Raw genomic sequence first — 18,913 nt, 5'->3', positions numbered from 1 at the left:
ACACTTGAATCTAGTTGAGAAAGGACAAAAATTTTTTGAATAAAAAGAAAAAAAACACAGCCAACTTTCCCAGGATTGTATGGATATTAAAATCTGTATGTAACCAACAATTCTGCATGTATCTGAAATGGTAACTGTCATCCTGAGTTCATTGCCTTTAGGGGAAAAAAAAAGTAGGTTTCACCTCAGCCTTGCTATGGAAAATAGCTATTAAATAATCATACAACGGTAGTCATACTTGTCCTGTCATGTGTTAAGGCTTTTTAAAGGAACTGTGTTTTCTGGAGAATAGGTTTTAAGCATTGCTTAGATATAGGGCAGTTTTTATTTTTGATCTCATTGAAGAACACTTGGAATAGTAAATCCAGAGTGAGTCCCATTATCAAAGGACTAGCAACATAGACTGTTTTTCTTTGTCTGCTTCAATGGCTATGGATTAAAACAATCCAGAATTTCTTACATTGACTGTTGTGGCCAGATCTTTGCTGCTGCCTGCTGCTATCACAGCTCCCAACCATGGTGGTTGTGGATAGAGAATAATTGGCGCTTTCTTTTTTTCCTCCAGCATTTGCATTCCACGATTTCTCTGCGTATGCAGCTGGGCAAGGAGATTAGAGCTGTGTGCCTTTCCTTTGGCTGGCCTGCAACTCTGAGAGCTGCTCTCCTAGGGAGCTTTCCAAGGGAAAAGCATAGACCTTGGGGCATGGGGCATCAGCTGTTGGCGTTTCTGAGCTGCAGCCACTGGATGTTTGCTACTTGAGCTTTGCTGTCTGTTCCTTGCAAAACCACTCCCTAATCTTCTCCCTTTGTTTTAGTTCTGCTGTCTATGGAGGTGGAGAGAAGAGCAGCTGCCAGGCTTGGTACTGATTCTTGGTCGCTGAACGGCTTCTACTTTATGTAGGTTCGGAGGAGGAAGGGGAATTACCCACTCCCTCCTTCGGATGGCACCAGCCTGAGCAGTCGCACGGAGTCCAAGAGGGCTGGGCACTCGGTGGTTTAAATCAACGCTCTGCCCCATCAGCCATCCTGCCTCTGCGAGCTGCCGTAGCCACCCTGTAGCTGCTCTGGGGGAGCAACTGTTTGTTTTTTTTCTTTTTTTAACAGCCTGCTTCTGCGATGTTGGTTGGTTCCTAAAATTTCCCATACAGAATACCCAAATGATAGAAATGGCTATCCTAAAACTGTATCCTTTCCTGTCTATCTTCTGCTTCTAAACCACATCAGATTTCGCTTTGCCAGAAATGCAGCCGATCCCCTGGGCTGCTCAGCACATGAACATGCAAGGCTGCAGTGATTCCTGAGGCCACCCTGGGCTCAGTCCCAGTGGTGCAGTGCAGGTCATCCTTTTATAAACAGGGCTGGAGGAGATCCAGAGGGAGAGCTCCTGAACTTTCCCGGTGGGCTTGGTGTGTTCATCGTGATTCAACTCTCATCCGTGCAATAGGTGTAAGCAATTACCGAGGAGTCATTTATGAAGGAGCACTGAGTTTGTAATTAAATATGTCATTTCAAAAACATCTATGTTTTAATGGCTCAAAGCTTTTTTCACTCTTTTTCCTGATGTGCTGCTCCAGCATAAGGTCTACTTATTGGTCAATGGCAGCAGCTCTCCAGCTGGGGTTAGCAAGGTAAGGAGTAAGGCAATCACAGAATGGCTTGGGTTGGAAGGGATCTCAAATATCACCTACTTTCAACCCCCTGCCATGGGCAGGGACACCTCCCACCAGACCAGGTTGCCCAAAGCCCCATCCAGCCTGGCCTTGAACACCTCCAGGGATGGGGAATCCACAGCTTCTCTGGGCAGCCTGTGCCAGGGCCTCACCACCCTCACAGTGAAGAATTTCTTCTTTATATCCAATCTAAGTCGTACCCTCTTTTAGTTTAAAGCCATTCCCCCTTGTCCTGTCACTATGCCCCCTGACAAAGAGTCCCTCCCCAGCTTTCCTGTGGAGGTTCCCTGGGTGTGGAAGGGTCTGGAGCTCGTGGGGCCACCCTCACCTGCAGCCTCTCCAGCACTGCCCTGCTGATTCATGGTTACACCTATAGCTCCACATGAAACTTTTATTTTCCTTTTGGTAACCAGCTGAAAAAAAGACAAAGCATTCATTAATCTATGTTGTAAAGCTTTGGTGCTGTCTGTTCTCTCTCACATGCGGCTATGATTGGGAGCAGCTGAGGAAGGTGCAGTTGTCTTCTCCCCTGAAGCAGGCTGCTAGAAACTACTGTGGTCTGCTCCTGGCTGCAGGCTCCTGCCCTGGGGATGTACGTGCTTTGCTCACGCCTGAACAGAGGGCCTTGTGGTGCCTGATGATCGAGGCGGGGAGTTACAAGAAGTTGGTGAGCAGTGGTGATGGAGTGGGACATCAGGGAGCTGTTCCTGGCTCCTGCCATGGGCTTCCTCATTAGCTGGTGGCACATCTTTGAGACCAAGGTCTCCACAGGTGACCTGCACAGGTCCCGCTGCATGCTCTCCCCTTCCTCACCATCTGGTGCAAATCACCAATCTGCAGAGGCATGGAGAGCTCCTGCTGCAGGTGCCACTTGCAGTATGACCTTTAAGGCTTGGGGTTTTCCTGTAGGTAGCCACATACTCCATGAACTGTCTGGGGCAGAGAGAAGAAGAGGTGAGCTCTGTAGTCACGGGAGTCTGAGACAGCCCCAAGTCACAGCTGGCCTGATCCATGGTCCATCTTTCCCTTGGACGCAGGCAAGGAAGAGGCTGAGCTGCTTATTTCATCCCGGCTCCCCGTCCTCCCTCATTGCATCGGTTCACATGAGCCCATTGTGTCAAACCTTGGCCAAATGACTGGCTGGTGTCCAGGCCTGGGAAAGGAGGCCGGGTGCTCATCCAGCTCATCCCATGCCACTGGGATCGAGCCCATCATGTGAGGGGGCACGTGAGACAAGCGTCCTGTTGCAGCACAGAGGGATATGTTGCAGGGCAAAGGGGATGTCTCCATCACCAGCTACATGACCCCTGGTCAGTGTTGGTGTAACTAAAAGCAGCATGAGAGTGCATCTGTTGAAAGACTTGAGCTTAAGTAACGTGCAAGTCTTAACAGTGCTATTTCCTAGCTTTTAAGCACTTACCTTTATCTTTAGCATCCTTACTGTTGTTTTTAAGGTGATGAACTGAATTTAGCACGGTGCATCTTCCAAATGGCTCGTAGTGAGTGAGAGGGGAATGCCACTGGGAGAGCCAGGCTGGAGGAGCTGTCTGGGCTCATCAGCTGGCTGGCTGATGATGGCTAGGAGAATGATGATTTAATGCTAAGGGAAGGAAAGTTGGCTGATGTCACGAGGAGTTTCCTAACACAGCTCTTACGCTAACATAGGCGTCTTGCAAGAGGCAGGGAAGAAGATGGCTCCCAGGAGACTTTGAAGCGAGACTGAATAGAGGCTGAGGGGTGCCTGTTAGGAGATATTGTTGCACTGCCATGAGCAGCGCTCACTTGCTTGGTCCTTTCCATCTTAAACTGAAGTTTGCACTGGAAACTGTAGTTATGAAGCATTCCTGTGTGGGCAGCTTGAGGTGCCACAATTCAGAAGCTAGGAGGCACTGGACCAAACCCTGGCCTGCAGAGCATCCATAACAACTATAAATGCAACTTTGGCAGGAGTTGCAGCAAACACTTTCTTTCATATTACATGAACCAAAAAATGCCCTGGAAAAGCTGTCGCACCTCTGTGAAGTGAAATCGTCTGTCCTGAAGATGGCAGTGATGCTCTTCTCAAATGAGCCATATTTTCTGGCTAAATGCCACTGTTCTTTGAGAGTGACTGTCCCACCCACCAACTCTCCCTTCTATAAATTATTGCAATATTACTTTTCCCTTCAAAGGCTCGGTAATCCATTGCTTTCTTTATTTCTCCCCTCATTTCGACACATTAACACAACTTGCTTCACGCTCTGGCTTTGCAAATGGGGAACAACTGGTGCTGCGGCGTAATTGCGTGTCAGCTCTGAAGTGAGCAGCTCGTGTACAAACCCAGCAGCCCAGGCCCCGGAGTTCTGCCTCTGCTGCTCTGTAAGACTACGAGTCTGAAATATGCTGTTAATCAAAAGCTAATTAAACACTTTAATTAGTTTTTACAGGATGGGTTTAGTTATGGGAGGTACTGTCTAGGTCTTTGTGGTGCAGGAAGGTTTTGCCTGGGGAGCAGAGCAGGAGTGTTTCAATCGGGCCCTCTGCTGAAGGACCTTCAGCCTCACAGGGCACCATTATCTTCGGTGTCTGTCCCCCTTCACCCCTAGCAGAGATGGCTGTAAATGCTACTTCACATCCTGTAAGTGTCTATGAGTGCTGCTGACTGACCATCTCGCTGAGGAATTTTTTTCAGGAAAACGCATGAAAATCTTTTGAGTTTTTCAGAGGGGTTCACAGTGAACAGCAATGTATATATATATATATATATCAAAGTACACATGCACATAGATTATAAAATATGTTTGTATATGTATATTATAAATATCCTGTGATATCACTACTCTACTCGCTAAATTTACACTAAAACCTCTGTTGCAGGTAAAAGCGAGGGGTTGATACTGTGCACTGCAATGATTTCTTCAAGCACAGTGTGCTGCTTCTCACCCAGGCCTGTGATGGGGCAGGATTTGGCTGCATTTTTTTCCCCAAAGTGATATTTTATTATTTTATTTTATTTTATTTTATTTTATACTTTATTTTAAATGTTGATAACAACAGACAAAACATACAATATGGGGAAATTTCTGGGGCCTGACCAGCCTCAGGTTAGGAATATCCCACACTCTCCAATGCTCGATTTCTCTCGTTAGGAAAGGGCTTGGTGCTCTCAGCCCCTGCTGGAGCAAGATGCCTGCTCTGCGCCGCACAGGAGCAGCTCCTGGGGGCTGTGTAAGGGGATCAGAATTTGGGCAGTCTGCACCTCTTCTGCAGACTGCTGCTTTCTTCTGGTCATGGCTCAGCCTGGCCTCTCACTTGTGCAGAACGATGGTTTATGTTACTGGATCAGTGCCGGTTGGCCAAGCACATCTCTTCGGGTCCTGTGTGCTGGTTTCCCGTGGCATTCCTCATCTTACCCCTTCTCCAGGGCATGTGTTCTCACTAAGATCACTGAAAGATCACAGATCACCCAAAGAACACTAGATGCTGGGGGGTGGAGGTTTGTGGTCAATCATCACATTCCTTTGGTGACCTCCTACAGGAAGAGAAAGTGCACCTAGGCAGGAGGTGAAATGTTCTTGTGTTGAAGCTGTAGATCTGAGGACCACCATACACTTTCTCCTTTGTGAGAAGCATCTTTAGGACCTCCTTTATGGAAGACTTGCCCAAACCCAGCTGCTTCTGCAACAAACCACCCCACACATGCCTGCCCTGGCAGACTGAAAGCAGAAGGCTTGGTAGGCCACATGCCTATAGCTAAGGCTGGATGGGGCCCAGACACTGTGAGACAGTCCCAAAGCAGTCCTAAAGCCTGACTGGGTGCAAACTGTGGTGTACGGTGGCCATGGTGGTGTCCCAGCAAGCAGGTACCACAAAAGCACCACAAAATTACCACAAAAAAAGATCTTCGCTACTTGACTGCTGCTGAGCTTGTGAGTATTCTTTCTGCCTTTTCCTTGACAAATCTGGTTTCTGCCTCATTTGTCTTGTCCTGAACCCATCAGTGTTAGGTTGCAACGATGTCGGCCTGTGCCTTTCACTGGTTTCTGCTCCTCCCTGTCCTTCAACTGCTTCTGCCCCTGCTGCTGGCCTAGGCCCTGGCCTTGCTCTTCCTGGGGCACAGATATCGTGGGCTTCACTACAGGGCCTGCCCAGGTCCACTCTGACCCTAACTCAGAAATACTATGAAGTGTCAGTATTAAAGGCCCCAACCGAGTTAGGAGAGCTCTCGCCATGGCCGTAACAAAATCAGCGGTGAAAATAAGTTTCTGAGAAGTTTGCAATGAAACCAATAAATGGATCCAACACTACAAGGAGGAAAGTGAAGCAAAGCAGGCTGTATAATAAAGAGTTCCAGTGAATTGAATAGATCATCTTGTGAATCAGTACATGCATGGATTTTACAGATAAACTGCACAAGGAAAATAAGTAAAGGTATTTGAGCTCAGATCTCCTGTGCTGGGGAACTGTTTTCTCACTTTAGCTGTCTCATACACTACAAGCTGTCTCATGTGCACTTCAATAAATATTTTGCAACATCTGATTTTTGTGTGTGTATATATATATAATGTATACATTAAATAAAAACCAGATGTTTGTAACGGACAAACTATTAATTGCAACTCCTGAGGGAAAAAAAAGTGGTCGTTATGGTAATGGTTGGTCTGCAACAAAACATCTGATTTATATAATAATATATTTCTATGATTTTGTTCAGAAAATCAAATGTCTGTAGCAAGCAAAGTATAAGCTACAATTGCATTTCTAGGAATTTAGGAACTGCTAAGCTCACTTAGACCTATGAGTCTTCTAGCCCAGGATTTTGACATTGACCAGAGCGGGGCGGTCAGAGTGCGTTCCAAGAAACCCTGCAACAAGCAGTTAGGTTATCCCTTATCTCCAAAAAAGTTTCCATTCCTCCCTCTGTAATTAGAGGTTAGCTAACGCCTCAAATCATGAGAGTTTATATCTTTCCTGAGACCTCATTTCAAAAATAACTTTAAATATTTACTGCCGTAACTCTGGTCGTGCTCGTTACGAAAGTCCAATCGTGGCTGGAGTTTTGCCAGGGTTTTATTATCTCTCAGCTTCATCCCATTTTCCTGCTGCATGATGATCTAAGGGTGGGTGAGAGCAATGATTTATACGATAACCCAAAAAAAGAATGGTAGCTGTTTTGGGAAATTGTCAGAAAGCAACTAACTTTTCCTATATATAGTTTTTTCCATGTCATGTAACTCACTGCAGCAGGAGCACAGGCTTTGGCGCTGTGCGGCGAGCCGTGGGTTTGTTTTCCACCCTGATGGCTCTGTGTTGGTGGAGATCCTGAGGCCGGGGCCCTCCTGCCAGCTGTGATGTGCTGCTGGCCCAGAGGCACCCCAGGTGCTGGGGTCCGAGACCTGGTCTGGAGCAGCCCCTTCCCCATTGCCTTCCCTTTCCTCTCTCTTCATGCACTCAGGGTCGATCTCCAGGGCAGAGCGGCAAGCGTTGGCCTGCAGGGTGCAGACAAGAGGACCAGCGATGACCCAGGCACGGAAATATTGGGGCTGTGAAATTTTGGAAGGCCTGTGCACAGCATGCTGGGGAGCTCGTGCAGCCTGAAGCAGGTGAGTTGGGCCATCACAGAGGTAGATGTGGCTCTGGTGGGTGATCTGGCCACATTTGGAACGGAGGTGAGGCAGGTTAAGATGAGGATACCAGCACGTGGTGATGTGTGATGGGCTGGATTCGCCTGGTGTGACTGGGGATGTGTGGCCTAGCTGCATGCACACACCCAGCAGCTGCTTTTCTGATAACTCAACAGCCAAATGCCATGCTCGTGCTCAACATGGTACCAACAGAAGACCATGGCCATGTTTTCTGTATGAGCCATAGTTTGAGTCATTACTCAACAGATGCCTGAGAGCTGCCTCATTGAAGGGAAGCTGTAGTCAAGGCGTGGCATGATGCTGGTTCACATGCAACGGAGAAAATGTAGCTGGCAAGTCCTCAGCGTACAGAGCCTTTCAGAGGAGCCCTCACCCCTCTGGGCTTAGCCTCGTGGGGTCTGGAGTGGTCTCTGTCAGGCTCATTATTGCTTGGATGAAAGAGAGGCACTGGGATAATGAAAAAGGGTTCTGGCGGGATGATAACCTCACCCTAGACTCCCTGTTAGGAGTTAGTAATCTTGCTGATAAACTACCTGCTGTGATGTTATCAGTAGGGATCTCAGTGTTAAAAGCTGGATTGATGTCATGGAGTTCGGTTTCCTCCTCACTCTTTTCACAATGGTAAGGCATTGATGTTTGCCTGGGATAAACTGCTGTATTCCACAGCCATGCATTTTTGCTTTTGTTGTTTGTTTGTTTGTTTTTATATGTACTAATAGCAGGCAATATTTTAAATGAATTACCCCGTTCAGGAGGGAATATTGAAATTGGGTGTTAAGCGGCGATTTTGCAAGGAAGGAAATAGGATCTGAGCTCTTCCCAGGCTGAGGGAATATTTAAATCTGGATCCATCCTTTCCCATCCCTCTCTTCATGGTCAAAGGTGCTGAATAGAAAGGAAAGGAAATTTAATCCAACTCTAAAAGTTCAGTAAATATTCAGTGAATAACCTATCCACTGTAAGAGTGGCCTTGCATTTGCGTGAAAAATTCGTAGGCACTTTCCAATGTTAATCATACTAATGTGTGCATCTTTAGAAAGCAAAGCTGGCCATGTCTTTCTAAAAATCTGCTAACAATGTCTGTGTGTTCATTTGTATTCAAGTGGTACCTCAGGACCTTTGATTTAACTTTAGGAGCTGTATAAAAAATAAGAAATAGGGTTGCTGTTCTGGTGCTTAGATCAAGACAATTAGAGTGGCTATATGTTCAGATGCAAGGTGGAACAGAAGAAACAAATGAACTGGAAGAATAGTCATGAAATGAAGAAAGTTCCCCAGGAAAGATCATATCCTAATTCAGCTAATTGTTGTCTTCTGGACATGACTCAGTGTCCCCAAGTGAACCAGGCATCGTGGCATGATTTAAAGTAGGGTAATGAGGCCACGTGGCTATTTTTGATGAAAAGTTTGCTAAAAGGTGGGAAAAAGCTGTGTGATTCGGCAAAGGTCTGTCTCGCAGCTCCCAGGTGTGGGGAATGGTCTTCTGGGTGCCTTGTGACCCCCTGTCTGCCTCCCCAAAGACCTCAAAAGCAAAGGCAGGCACCACGGCTCAGTGCTGGAGGGGACGCTCAAGAGCAACAGTAAGACTACTTGCGGTGTTGTTCTTTACCCCATCTTAGCTATTGCTTAAAACCACACTTACTCTTCAGGCTTCGTTTATTGCTCTAGCAGGCAATTTATCTGAATGAGCAGATAGCACGGCGCTCTTTTCTTCCAGCTACAGCTGATTCGGATGCTATTAGTGTCTCTGACTGCTCGAAATTGCTCTTTGCCGGCTGCAGTGCCTGGTGCCTTCCTGCACGCAAGCGCCAGGGCTGGTGCAGCTGAAGCACAGGACTTTGGCCATCGTCCCCAGTGTTCCTGACGGAGAGGCTGAGGTAGCACACATAAACCCGTCCTCATGCATTTAGATGTCTTCATCAGCAGAGAGCACCGTTTGGGAAAGAGACATTTAAAAATCTCTTTGTTGGGTTTATAGGTGCTTTAAAGCCACTTAGTCATTTGATAGCAGGTTAAAATTAGTCCATACAAGATCAAGCATCAACACACTCTTTTCCCAAAGCTCCTTATTAGCATTGATTTTTCAGTCAGGAGAAGAGTCAAGTAGTGGAAAATTAAATTAATGATACTGCAGTCTGTACGGCTTGCCTGGAAATGCCTGGCATCTTGTGCAGGGACCTTATCACATGGCTTTCCATGATACGAAGCCTAAAAATTCAGCAACATGAACACTAAAAAGTCATTCTAGTTTTTAAGGCATTATTTTGACTGCAATGAAAGATCTTTTCCCCTCCTCTGTCTTTCATTTCTGTAATAGTGGTTGAAATAACACGACCCTCATTATTCAGAACTTCACTTAGATAACATCCTGGTGATTGTGGTTGCCAAAATCATGAGTGTGCTTAGAAATCGTACATTGATTCTTTCTGAAACAAACAAATAAACAAACAAAATAAAAACAGCAGAAATTAATCATGGTAAAAAACAACAACAACAACAAAACAAAACACACACACACAAAAAAAAAACATAAAGTCTAGGTGTGAGGAAATCTCTGCAAAATGGTGTGCTGGGAAGATGGGGTGCATTCCTAGCTCTTGCGTCTCACTGCTTGGCTGTGGCCAACAAAATGCCAGGTGCAACATCAGTTGCTATTAACGTGACTTCTTGCCTGGCAGTGGTGGCAGCCGGAGCAGAGGGAAGGGAGAAGGTATCGTGGCCAGGACAGAGCTTGCCCTGTGCTCCTCATGCTCTTGGGCAGTCAAAGATGGATACACTGGCACTTTGCACTATGCACTAGAAGGAATTGGTTGTTGAAGAGATGAAGATGAAGGTGCCTAAAGAGTAATGGGTTCCCTCTTTATTTCACCTTTATTTCTGGCAAGTCTTTTTGCATTGGACTAAGCAGACCTACCCTCAACTACGTCAAAGCAGGAGTCTCATCTAAGCTCTCTATGTAGAGAAATGTAGAGAGACATTTTCCTCCACGTTGATTCATCCTATCATATGATGGTTAGGCAGACAAGATCAATGACTTTCTGAAGGCACCTGTGACTACGAGGAGAACCTAGGTGGCCATAGTCATTCCTTAGGTAATTCAAGCGATGTCATATCAATCCTGGTTTTCTATTACTACCTTTTGCTGAAGGGACAAACTTAAACCAGCACAGGTATATGGTATACACTCACGGCACTGACACTTCACTTGTAAGGTGTCTGCAAGACCAAGGAGGTGACAAAACAGTGGTGAAAATATATTTCAAACAGCAGGGACTGGATAGCCTGAAGTGGGTGGAGCAGTAACTTTAGGTGATTGGACCATAGAACTTTTGAAGGAAAAATCTGTACAACAGCTTGATTTGCACCAGTTTATGACTGCTGGGAGGTGAATGACATCAGCAGAACAGGACTCTTGTGCTAAGCTGTGATCACAGACTGTACGGTGACAAAATGTACAACAGCAAAGACAAAAATTTAATCACAACCTTTTTCCTGCCGATTGACCAGTTACCAGTGTTCTCCATAGGCACTGCAGACCACCTGTTGATATGTGAAAAATCCTTTTTTTTTTTTTTTTGACATAAAACATTTATTTCATGGACACTGTTTAAGTTACTCCTAGCCCATCACTGCTTGTTCCATATGTTCCAGGCTGAAAACTACTGGTTTAGAAGATGTTTAGAGATTGGACCTGTTCATCCCTTCAGAGGGGGACCCCAAAGCCTGTGGTAGAGCTTCTGAGGTCACTTCTTTGAAGGAGCAGGCCTGAAGGTGACTGTACAGGCACTGTAGTAAGGCGCCAACCATGTTTATTAACTATCAGTAGGGTGATGGTGTAGAAGGAAGTAGGGCTGGAAATAATCCCTACATCTCCCCATTTATTTATTTTTGCTTCCAGGTTTTCTCTTGGAGTGGTGATGCAAGTTTTCAAAGTCAAATTTTGCCTTGTAGGGAAGAAAAAAAATAAAAATCTTTCTAAGTGTTGTTTCTTGGGATTTTAATGTGCCAAGCTGGGGCCCTTGAGGAGGATGTGACCGTCTGTCTCTGCAACCTTGTTAGATCTCCTTCTGCCTCTCCCCAAAAGCATGTGTTTGAGCACTGCAGGAACATCATGTCATCGACACCGTAGCAGCCAGTTACTTTATCCTATTCAATGCCATCATTTCATAAATCAGATCAGAGGATGACACTGGGTCATTCTGTCCTGACTGAAGTGATTAAGTAGATCTGTGCTATTAACTGCAGTTATCTTCTGAAAATGTCAGACTGCCTGCCAAGATCTTGACATGAGTTAAATAAGCATCTGCTGGCTGAGGACTCGAGGTCTGGATTGGAGGCAAAAACCCAGGGCTCGATCAGCCTCCCCAGCCCTCCAGATCCCACATTTGGCTGCCCCTTGGTGTTTTGGTTCTGCGTACAAAACTCATGTGCCCAGCAGTTTTGTCCCAGCTGCATAGGTTTTGTCCTGGTGAGATATCACGTAGCTGGTGTGAGGAAATTAAATATTATTTTTAAAATACATTTTCTGTGTATTTACCATATGAAATCAGTGTCTCCCTCAGATATCTGGCAAGTATCGTGGCTCTGTCAAATATTTTGGAGAAAGAGCCTTGGCACTGACATTAAATGCAGTACAAGAAAGCCTGGAGAAGAGAAATTGCTGCTTTAAGGAGGGAGGATGTCTGCAGCATTGCAAAGTGGCACAGAAAGCACATAGGCACAGCTCTTACTGTGGGCTAGGATTGGATTAGCATCCCCTCAGCAGTGCTGTGAACCACCTCCTGCCTGTCTGGGGGTCGCTCAGGACCTGCTAACCCCCCTGCAGCAGTGCCAGCCCTTCGCATCCTTCACCCACAAATGAGTGCTGGCTCCTACGGTGACTCTCTGACAATTCCTTTAGGATCTGAGGGGGGTAAAGCACTAGGAAGCCTGCACTGTTGGAGAAAGAAAGAAAAATAAATAAATAAAATAAAATAAAATAAAATAAAGGTGACACAGGATGTTTGGGAAGACAGAGTGTTAGAGATTCCCTTCTGTGTAAGTGGTGTGTGCACACATGGATGGATGGATACTTTTGCTTCAAGTGAGTATACAGATGTAATGTCATGGCTTACAACCCTTTCCTAGGTTAGGAAAGGGCCACTCATGTTCCCAACACACAAAAACACAAATGATGATGATTTTTGTGTATCATTTAGTTTCCTAGAACTGTTTTGCAGGTATATGTGGATGCTGCAAAAGTATAAAAGAAGACTCTTTATAGCAGAATTGCTTTTTACTTAGATATCAGAAAGGCAGGACTCCCAGGTTTTATTTTCCTTGGATCTTGGTTATGGCACTAAACCTCCTCCTGTTAGCTTTGTCACCAAAGCAGGAATTCCTTTGGCCCTGGGAGGCTGCAGGGAGCAGAGCAGACTGGTGGGGCAGCAGGAGAAGGGTGATTTATGGTGTTAGGCCAGTGCCTGTGTCCTGTCCCTGGGCAGCTTGCTAATTTAGTTAGCTTTGCTTCCAGTGAAAGGATCCAAAATTGTGGATAACTGGGAGAATGTGTTCCCCTGCAGGTGGTTGAAGGGGCTGCATCAATAGAATATTAGGGGAGAGAACCAGGTGTCTTCAGTTTATCAGCCTTTGGCTGTTCACTGAAAGGCACTTTTACGTTCCTATAATTTCTGCTTCATAAGGAAAATTGTATAAAGCCAGGCTTTTAGACCAGCTCCAGGAATGTGCCATTCAGTCCCCATTTAACTGGCTGTGGAGGTGCAGAGACACCTCTGAAGGTACTGCCGCAGCACAGCAAGGGCCAGCAGCATTCAGAGGTGTTTAGATGAGGTCTTTGCCACTGAATACTCCAATGTGATTTCCTTACGAAACTCAGGTATTGAATAATTCTGGTTTACAAGGGTATTTCTGGCACCATTGCTGCAAGAGCATGTCAGCTTTAGAACAAAGGGTGGCCGTGGGACGTGGGAAGGATGGGGGCAGCAGCTCTTCCAGCCCACCCTGTGCTAACAGGGGTCTCCCAGGAGTCCTAAAAGATCTCAGGCACATTTCTTTCCTGCTCATGCAGGGCTGTGCCGGGAGGCTTGGCCCAGTGTGGGCTGGTGGCAGCGGCTGCAGGCATTTCCCTCCCTGCAGGCTGCAGCCATATGGGTGCAAGGATACGGGCGGCTCTTGCAGCCTGTGGTTTTGCTGCAGCTGGCTCCTTCCCTTTAAAGTTTTGATTGCCTGAGATAACACCCAAGCTCGGCAGCGGCGTGGCGGTGACGGTCCTTTGCTTGTTGGCTGTAACAATTTATTTGCCTGTTTATCACCCACCCCTGTAATACCTTAAACACAAGGTCAGGAGAAGAAAAGCTTTAAAAAGCCTCTTTTATGGGCTCATGTGAAAATCAGTGCCATCAGTCACATTATCCCAGCAGGATGTTAGACCTCAAATTCTTATGTGGAGTTTTAAAATAAATTCCCAAAATAGGACATAGTTCAAAATTGGTTAATTTTCAAATGCGTTTCACTGAATTTTTGCATAAATTCGTCGACATTTGCAGAAAGTGAAAATGGTTGTGTCACATCCTCAGCTGCTGCAAACTGGCACGATGCCACTGAAGTCAAAGGGGGAAGGGTAATTTACATCAGTTGAGGTTTTTGGCATTGGGAAGTGGTGAGGAAGGGACACAAATGATTTCCCCACATGCCCCGTAGTGAGTGACCTGCTGTGTCCAACTTCTGCACAACAGGTTTATCATTTTCTTTTGCTACTTGGCACTTTGAGTCTAAGCCCTTTTCCCCACTTCCTCCTGCCAAAAACGAAATACAAGAAATGAGTCAGGTCTCCCTCGCTCTGGATGTATCTCAAAATCCCTTGGAAATAACGTTACTGCATTCTAGTAATAGTTGGCGGGGACTTTTTCCATCCACAGCGTATGGCTGCTAATTATGGGCCTGGCTGTCAGTGGGATTGGAGAGCACCGCACATCTTCATGTTATTAATTTCCATCACAATTTGGGGTGGCAGATGCTGCTCTGTGAAATGTTACAAAGAACCCCAAAGTTCCCTGGAAGGATTTTTTGCTCGTGTTAGGGGCTTTAACAAAGACATGTGTATATATTTATTTTCTTTTCCCTCTTTCCTTGGCTCATCATGAACATATCTTCTCCTCTGAAGTTCTTGGAAAAATTTATTTATTAACCATGAAATTGCTTTTAACCATGCTTGTATTTCCTTAAAGGCATCCACCCACCAATTATTTTTCGCCGCTTCCTCCCCTCCATTTCTTTGCTGGCCACAAGCACAGTCATTCCCTGCCTCTAACATCAGTGAGATCTGAGGGTAAGTCTGAAGTTGGTGCAAATTTCCCACTTTTTCACTGACTTCTCTGGGAAGAAGGGAGGACATTATGCATGAGCTGTGAGTGTCCTTTAGCCTCCCATATGAGTAAAAATATTTTGTATGGGTCCAGGCACCATGGTGATGGAGCACAAACGGAGCTTCAACATGGAGAAGTGGAGCAGGGAACTGTGGTGTTCTGGAAGCCAGTAGCTTGTCCTTTACCTGTAAAGCTGCTTTGCACCTTGCCACCATCACAAATTCTTGCCTTTTTCATACCAAAATGTGTGCTCTTACAGGGGAGAGCAGAGCAGCCTGATTTCACAATCTGCCAGTGTCCCACAGGTGGGACCTCCTGAGGGTGCTTGCGTGATGGGGAGAGGAGGTGAAGGAGGAGGGTTGAAGCCAAGGGAAATCTGCATACTTACTTCAGCCTCTCTCACACGGCTGATCTGAGCCACTTTGGCTTCAAGAGTTCGGAGTTTGTGGCACAGCAAAGCAAAGTGTTGGAGCCTGGAGGCCCTGCAGGTGTCGCTGGCAGCGAAAAGCTGCAGCAGGTTGCTCCTCCATGCTCAGGTTGACTTGGGGACCCATCAGAGCTACAGGCATCCTCAGTTTGGTTCGCATGAAATAATAAGCTGTTTTGCTGCATTCAAATCATGTGTACACCATATGCCATGGCTGAGGGGAAGGCGAGTTGTTCTGGGTTAAAGTATAGCCTTTTGGCGTGCTTTCTTCCCTCCTCCCGTCCTTCCCCCAAAACAAGAGCCTTTTCCACTCTCCTGCCCTTAACTTGCGCTTTGCAGGGCACCAGAGAGGAGAACACGCTCACTTTGTATGGTGAATTAATGGGTTCAAACGGTCACCTTCCACAGCAGAGACGTGTGGGAAAGAAAACCTGTGTCAATGTGAAACATGTGTGCGCCTGTCCGAGGATGAAGCATCTGATTCATAAATCAGTGGCAGGGAGGTAAGGAGAGATGTGTGGGTTTGGTAACAACTGTCAGGCTTAAATGGTGCATTTTACTCTTTTTCATCTTAAGTCTCCCAAGAAGATCATATTATTGACTAGTATGTTTTCTCTCTGGTGCTGCCCGGAGTTTAAAGCATCCAGAAGGTCAGCATGTTCCCGTTTCATGTTGTCCCGCGATCCCTGGTGATGCTTTGTGCACATGAGTATGTCAGGGTCTGCAGGGCATGTGTTTGGAGGCCTGAAGAAAGGCTGCACAAGCTGTCTGAGTGCTGCGTCTCGCCCACCACATTAGGGCTGGTTGGCTCCTTGCAGCGTGTTGATGCTGCAGTGAGCAGGATGCAAAGAAACTGAAAAATTGCTTGTCTATGCTGGGAATATTTCCACCAAGGACACATGAACGTGACTTAGGGGAGGTTAAAGAGAATATATGGTCCTGCTTGTATCAACTGTCTCTTCAGTGACAAGTCAGACTGAACTTGCAGCATCTTTTCATGCCAGGCAGGGCATTGTCCCACTACAGCCAAACCTGCAGCCTGCTGATGATTCGTCCCAAGAAGCCGTCTGCGTACCTAGTAGCTGGCAGCTCTCAGAGATGGGGTTAACGTGGGTTTGAGATCCAAAAAATTGACTGATTCCATAGTTTGCAGGATCTCCTCTTCTCTAGAGTGGTTTTGGGTTAGTTATCACAACTACAGCAGGTTCGGAAGTGGAGGTGAGCCCCAAACCTAGGGTGCTGACCTTGCGCATGGAGGGGCAGACTAAGAAGGGAAGACCTGGCCTAGGTCAGAGATGAAACAGGTGGAAAGAAGCACACACAGTTTGAAGAAAGATAGCAAATCTTTCTGATTTCTGATTTTTTTTGGAAATGCTTCACTTTTTACCCATTGCATTAGCAGTCCCTGAGTGTTGCCTTCTGGGCTGAGGAAGAGGAAGACAATGCCCAAGCAAACTGCACCGTGTCTTCTCCCACACCACAAAGATCAAACGGGTCCAGCCAAGGCTCTGCAGTTCCTGTTTACTCCATATAAGAAGTTTCCAGTCCCGTCGGCATTCATGGTAGTTCCTGTGGCTCGTCCTCGATAACTAACTCCAACTGGCACAGCTGAGACATCAGCGAGATGAATCCTTGGAGAGCAGCCAGCTCTTGCTTTTATTTTGCACTTGTGTTGCTGATGTCAAACCTTTGAACAAGGCCTCAGGCCCCCATTGCTGCGCAGGGCAGACAAACACAAAGAGGGGGCTCTTGTCTTGTGGGGAGGACAAGAAGTCACAAGAGCTCCAAAGGGATGCCAGACTGCGAGCGTCTGTTGTGGTCCAAGCCGCTGCTTGTTTCCTGCAGTGACGCAAGCCCGTGTCAGTCCTTTTGGCTGGCTGAGCATGTGCGAAGGGAGATGTTAACCTCCCTGGTGTTCCTCTGCCTGTTCGTGCGCACGTGTTTGCGCAAACCGAGAAATGACGTGCTTGATTCAAAGATTTCTGGGTGGGGTGGTTTGGTCTGCGGGATGCTGGAGGTCTGAACCAGGCACTGTTGGGCTGGAAACCTCTGAATGGTGATGTGGAGGGGGCATCTCACATCGCTGAGACTAGCAGAGGCTGCGCCTTAAACTTCTGGAGCTTAAACTTCTGGAACTTCTCATCTCTGCTCTCTGGGGACAGCGACAGGGCCCAAGGGAACGGCATGGAGCTGGGACAGGGGAGGGTCAGGTTGGGTGTTAGGGAAAGGTTCTGCACCCAGAGGGTGGTCGGGCACTGGGACAGGCTCCCCAGGGCGGTGGTCACAGCACCGAGCATGACAGAGTTCAAGAAGAATTTGGACAATGCTCTCAGACACATGGTCTGATTTTTGGGTGGTCCTTTGAGGACCCAGGAGTTGGACTGGATGATCCTTGTGGGTCCCTTCCAATTTGGGATATTCTATGATTCTATGATTCCCGGCAAGAGCTAAATGCTTGCCATAGACATCTGTAACAGATGTGGGGAAAAAATAGCATACTCTTAAATAGCCAATGATAATAATCATAGCCTTGGATGTAAATAGCTGACAAGCTGGTCAAATCAGAGATTAGGCTTCATGCTTGTATGACACTGAATTTGCCTCCTGGTCTGCAAGGAGGAAAGAGAACTCTTCATATTGCAATGGTACATACAGTCTTGGGTTTGTAAGTGAGCTACGTGTTTGTCAAAATGAATAATTTAATCCTCAGTACTTCAGCAGCTTCTTTCCCATGTAGTAACAGCACATAGCTCTGGTTTTGTTGCAGTCTATGTTCTTGAGGTATGCAGCAAGGGCAGGATTATGTTGTGTGAGAGCAGCAGTTGTTGGTTGACTATGTGCCGCCCTACCGAGCGTTAATGATTGAACACCTACCTGCACTGCACATGCAAAAGAATTGATTGTTTCCAGGATATGCTGTAGAACTTGCTGTGTTCCATGTGACACTGATCGGTCCCTTCCTGTCCCTGACACAGTACAGCTCCTCGAAGGCATGACACTGTTCCTGTTAAGTAGAAGCAACTCCTGTTGATTTGGCTGGTGCAGGAGTAATACTTTGTATACTAAACCTTTATCTTTTTGAATGAAAATTTCCCTTTTTTCTGTGGAAATAAGAAATTTAGTACATGTAAACTCTTCCAAATGAGGTTGATTTATTTTATGTTGTTGTTTTTTTTTTTTTTTGGTTGTTCTCTTTCCATATAATGAAAACTTGCCTGTGATGAGGATAGCTAGACACTATGGCAGTAATGAGATTTCCTTGGTTTTACTGTGTTTTATACAGGCAGGTACACACATATTGAAGTTCTGACTTGACATCTTCAAAAGCCTGTACTGAAGCTAAAATATGTGGCTGAGGTATTTCGCCCTGCAGCTGTGGGGCTCCTGTGCAGAAGAACTCTGCAATGCTGAAGTGGATGTGTCTTGCTTTCAAATGGCTTTTCCAATGGGAACCTTTGCTCTTATATTTGGGAGAGAAGTTTTCTACGGAGCCAAAGCATCATATGATTTGATTTGCCCAAATGTGGGTTGGAAAATATGAAGAAAATTAGTGTAAATATTTTTCTTTCATGATGATAGATATTTTCCCCACTCAAAAATATTGACTTTTTATTTCTTTAAGTCTCAGATGTGATGCTTGAAATATGTTATATATATACATCTGCTTTCCAGAGTACATAAAAAATTAGATTCTCTGCTATTATAAATTAATTAAATTACAGATCAAACTAGTTGGAATGTCACTAGAGGTGCAAAATGCTTTTCTCTGCCTTTCTTACTTCTCCAATATTATTATCTGGCATGACAAATTTCCTACAATTGACCTAC

The sequence above is a fragment of the Cygnus atratus genome, chromosome 2 (assembly GCF_013377495.2).
Source record: "Cygnus atratus isolate AKBS03 ecotype Queensland, Australia chromosome 2, CAtr_DNAZoo_HiC_assembly, whole genome shotgun sequence".
Taxonomy (NCBI): Eukaryota; Metazoa; Chordata; class Aves; order Anseriformes; family Anatidae; genus Cygnus; species Cygnus atratus.
This window is presented reverse-complemented; position numbering follows the sequence as displayed.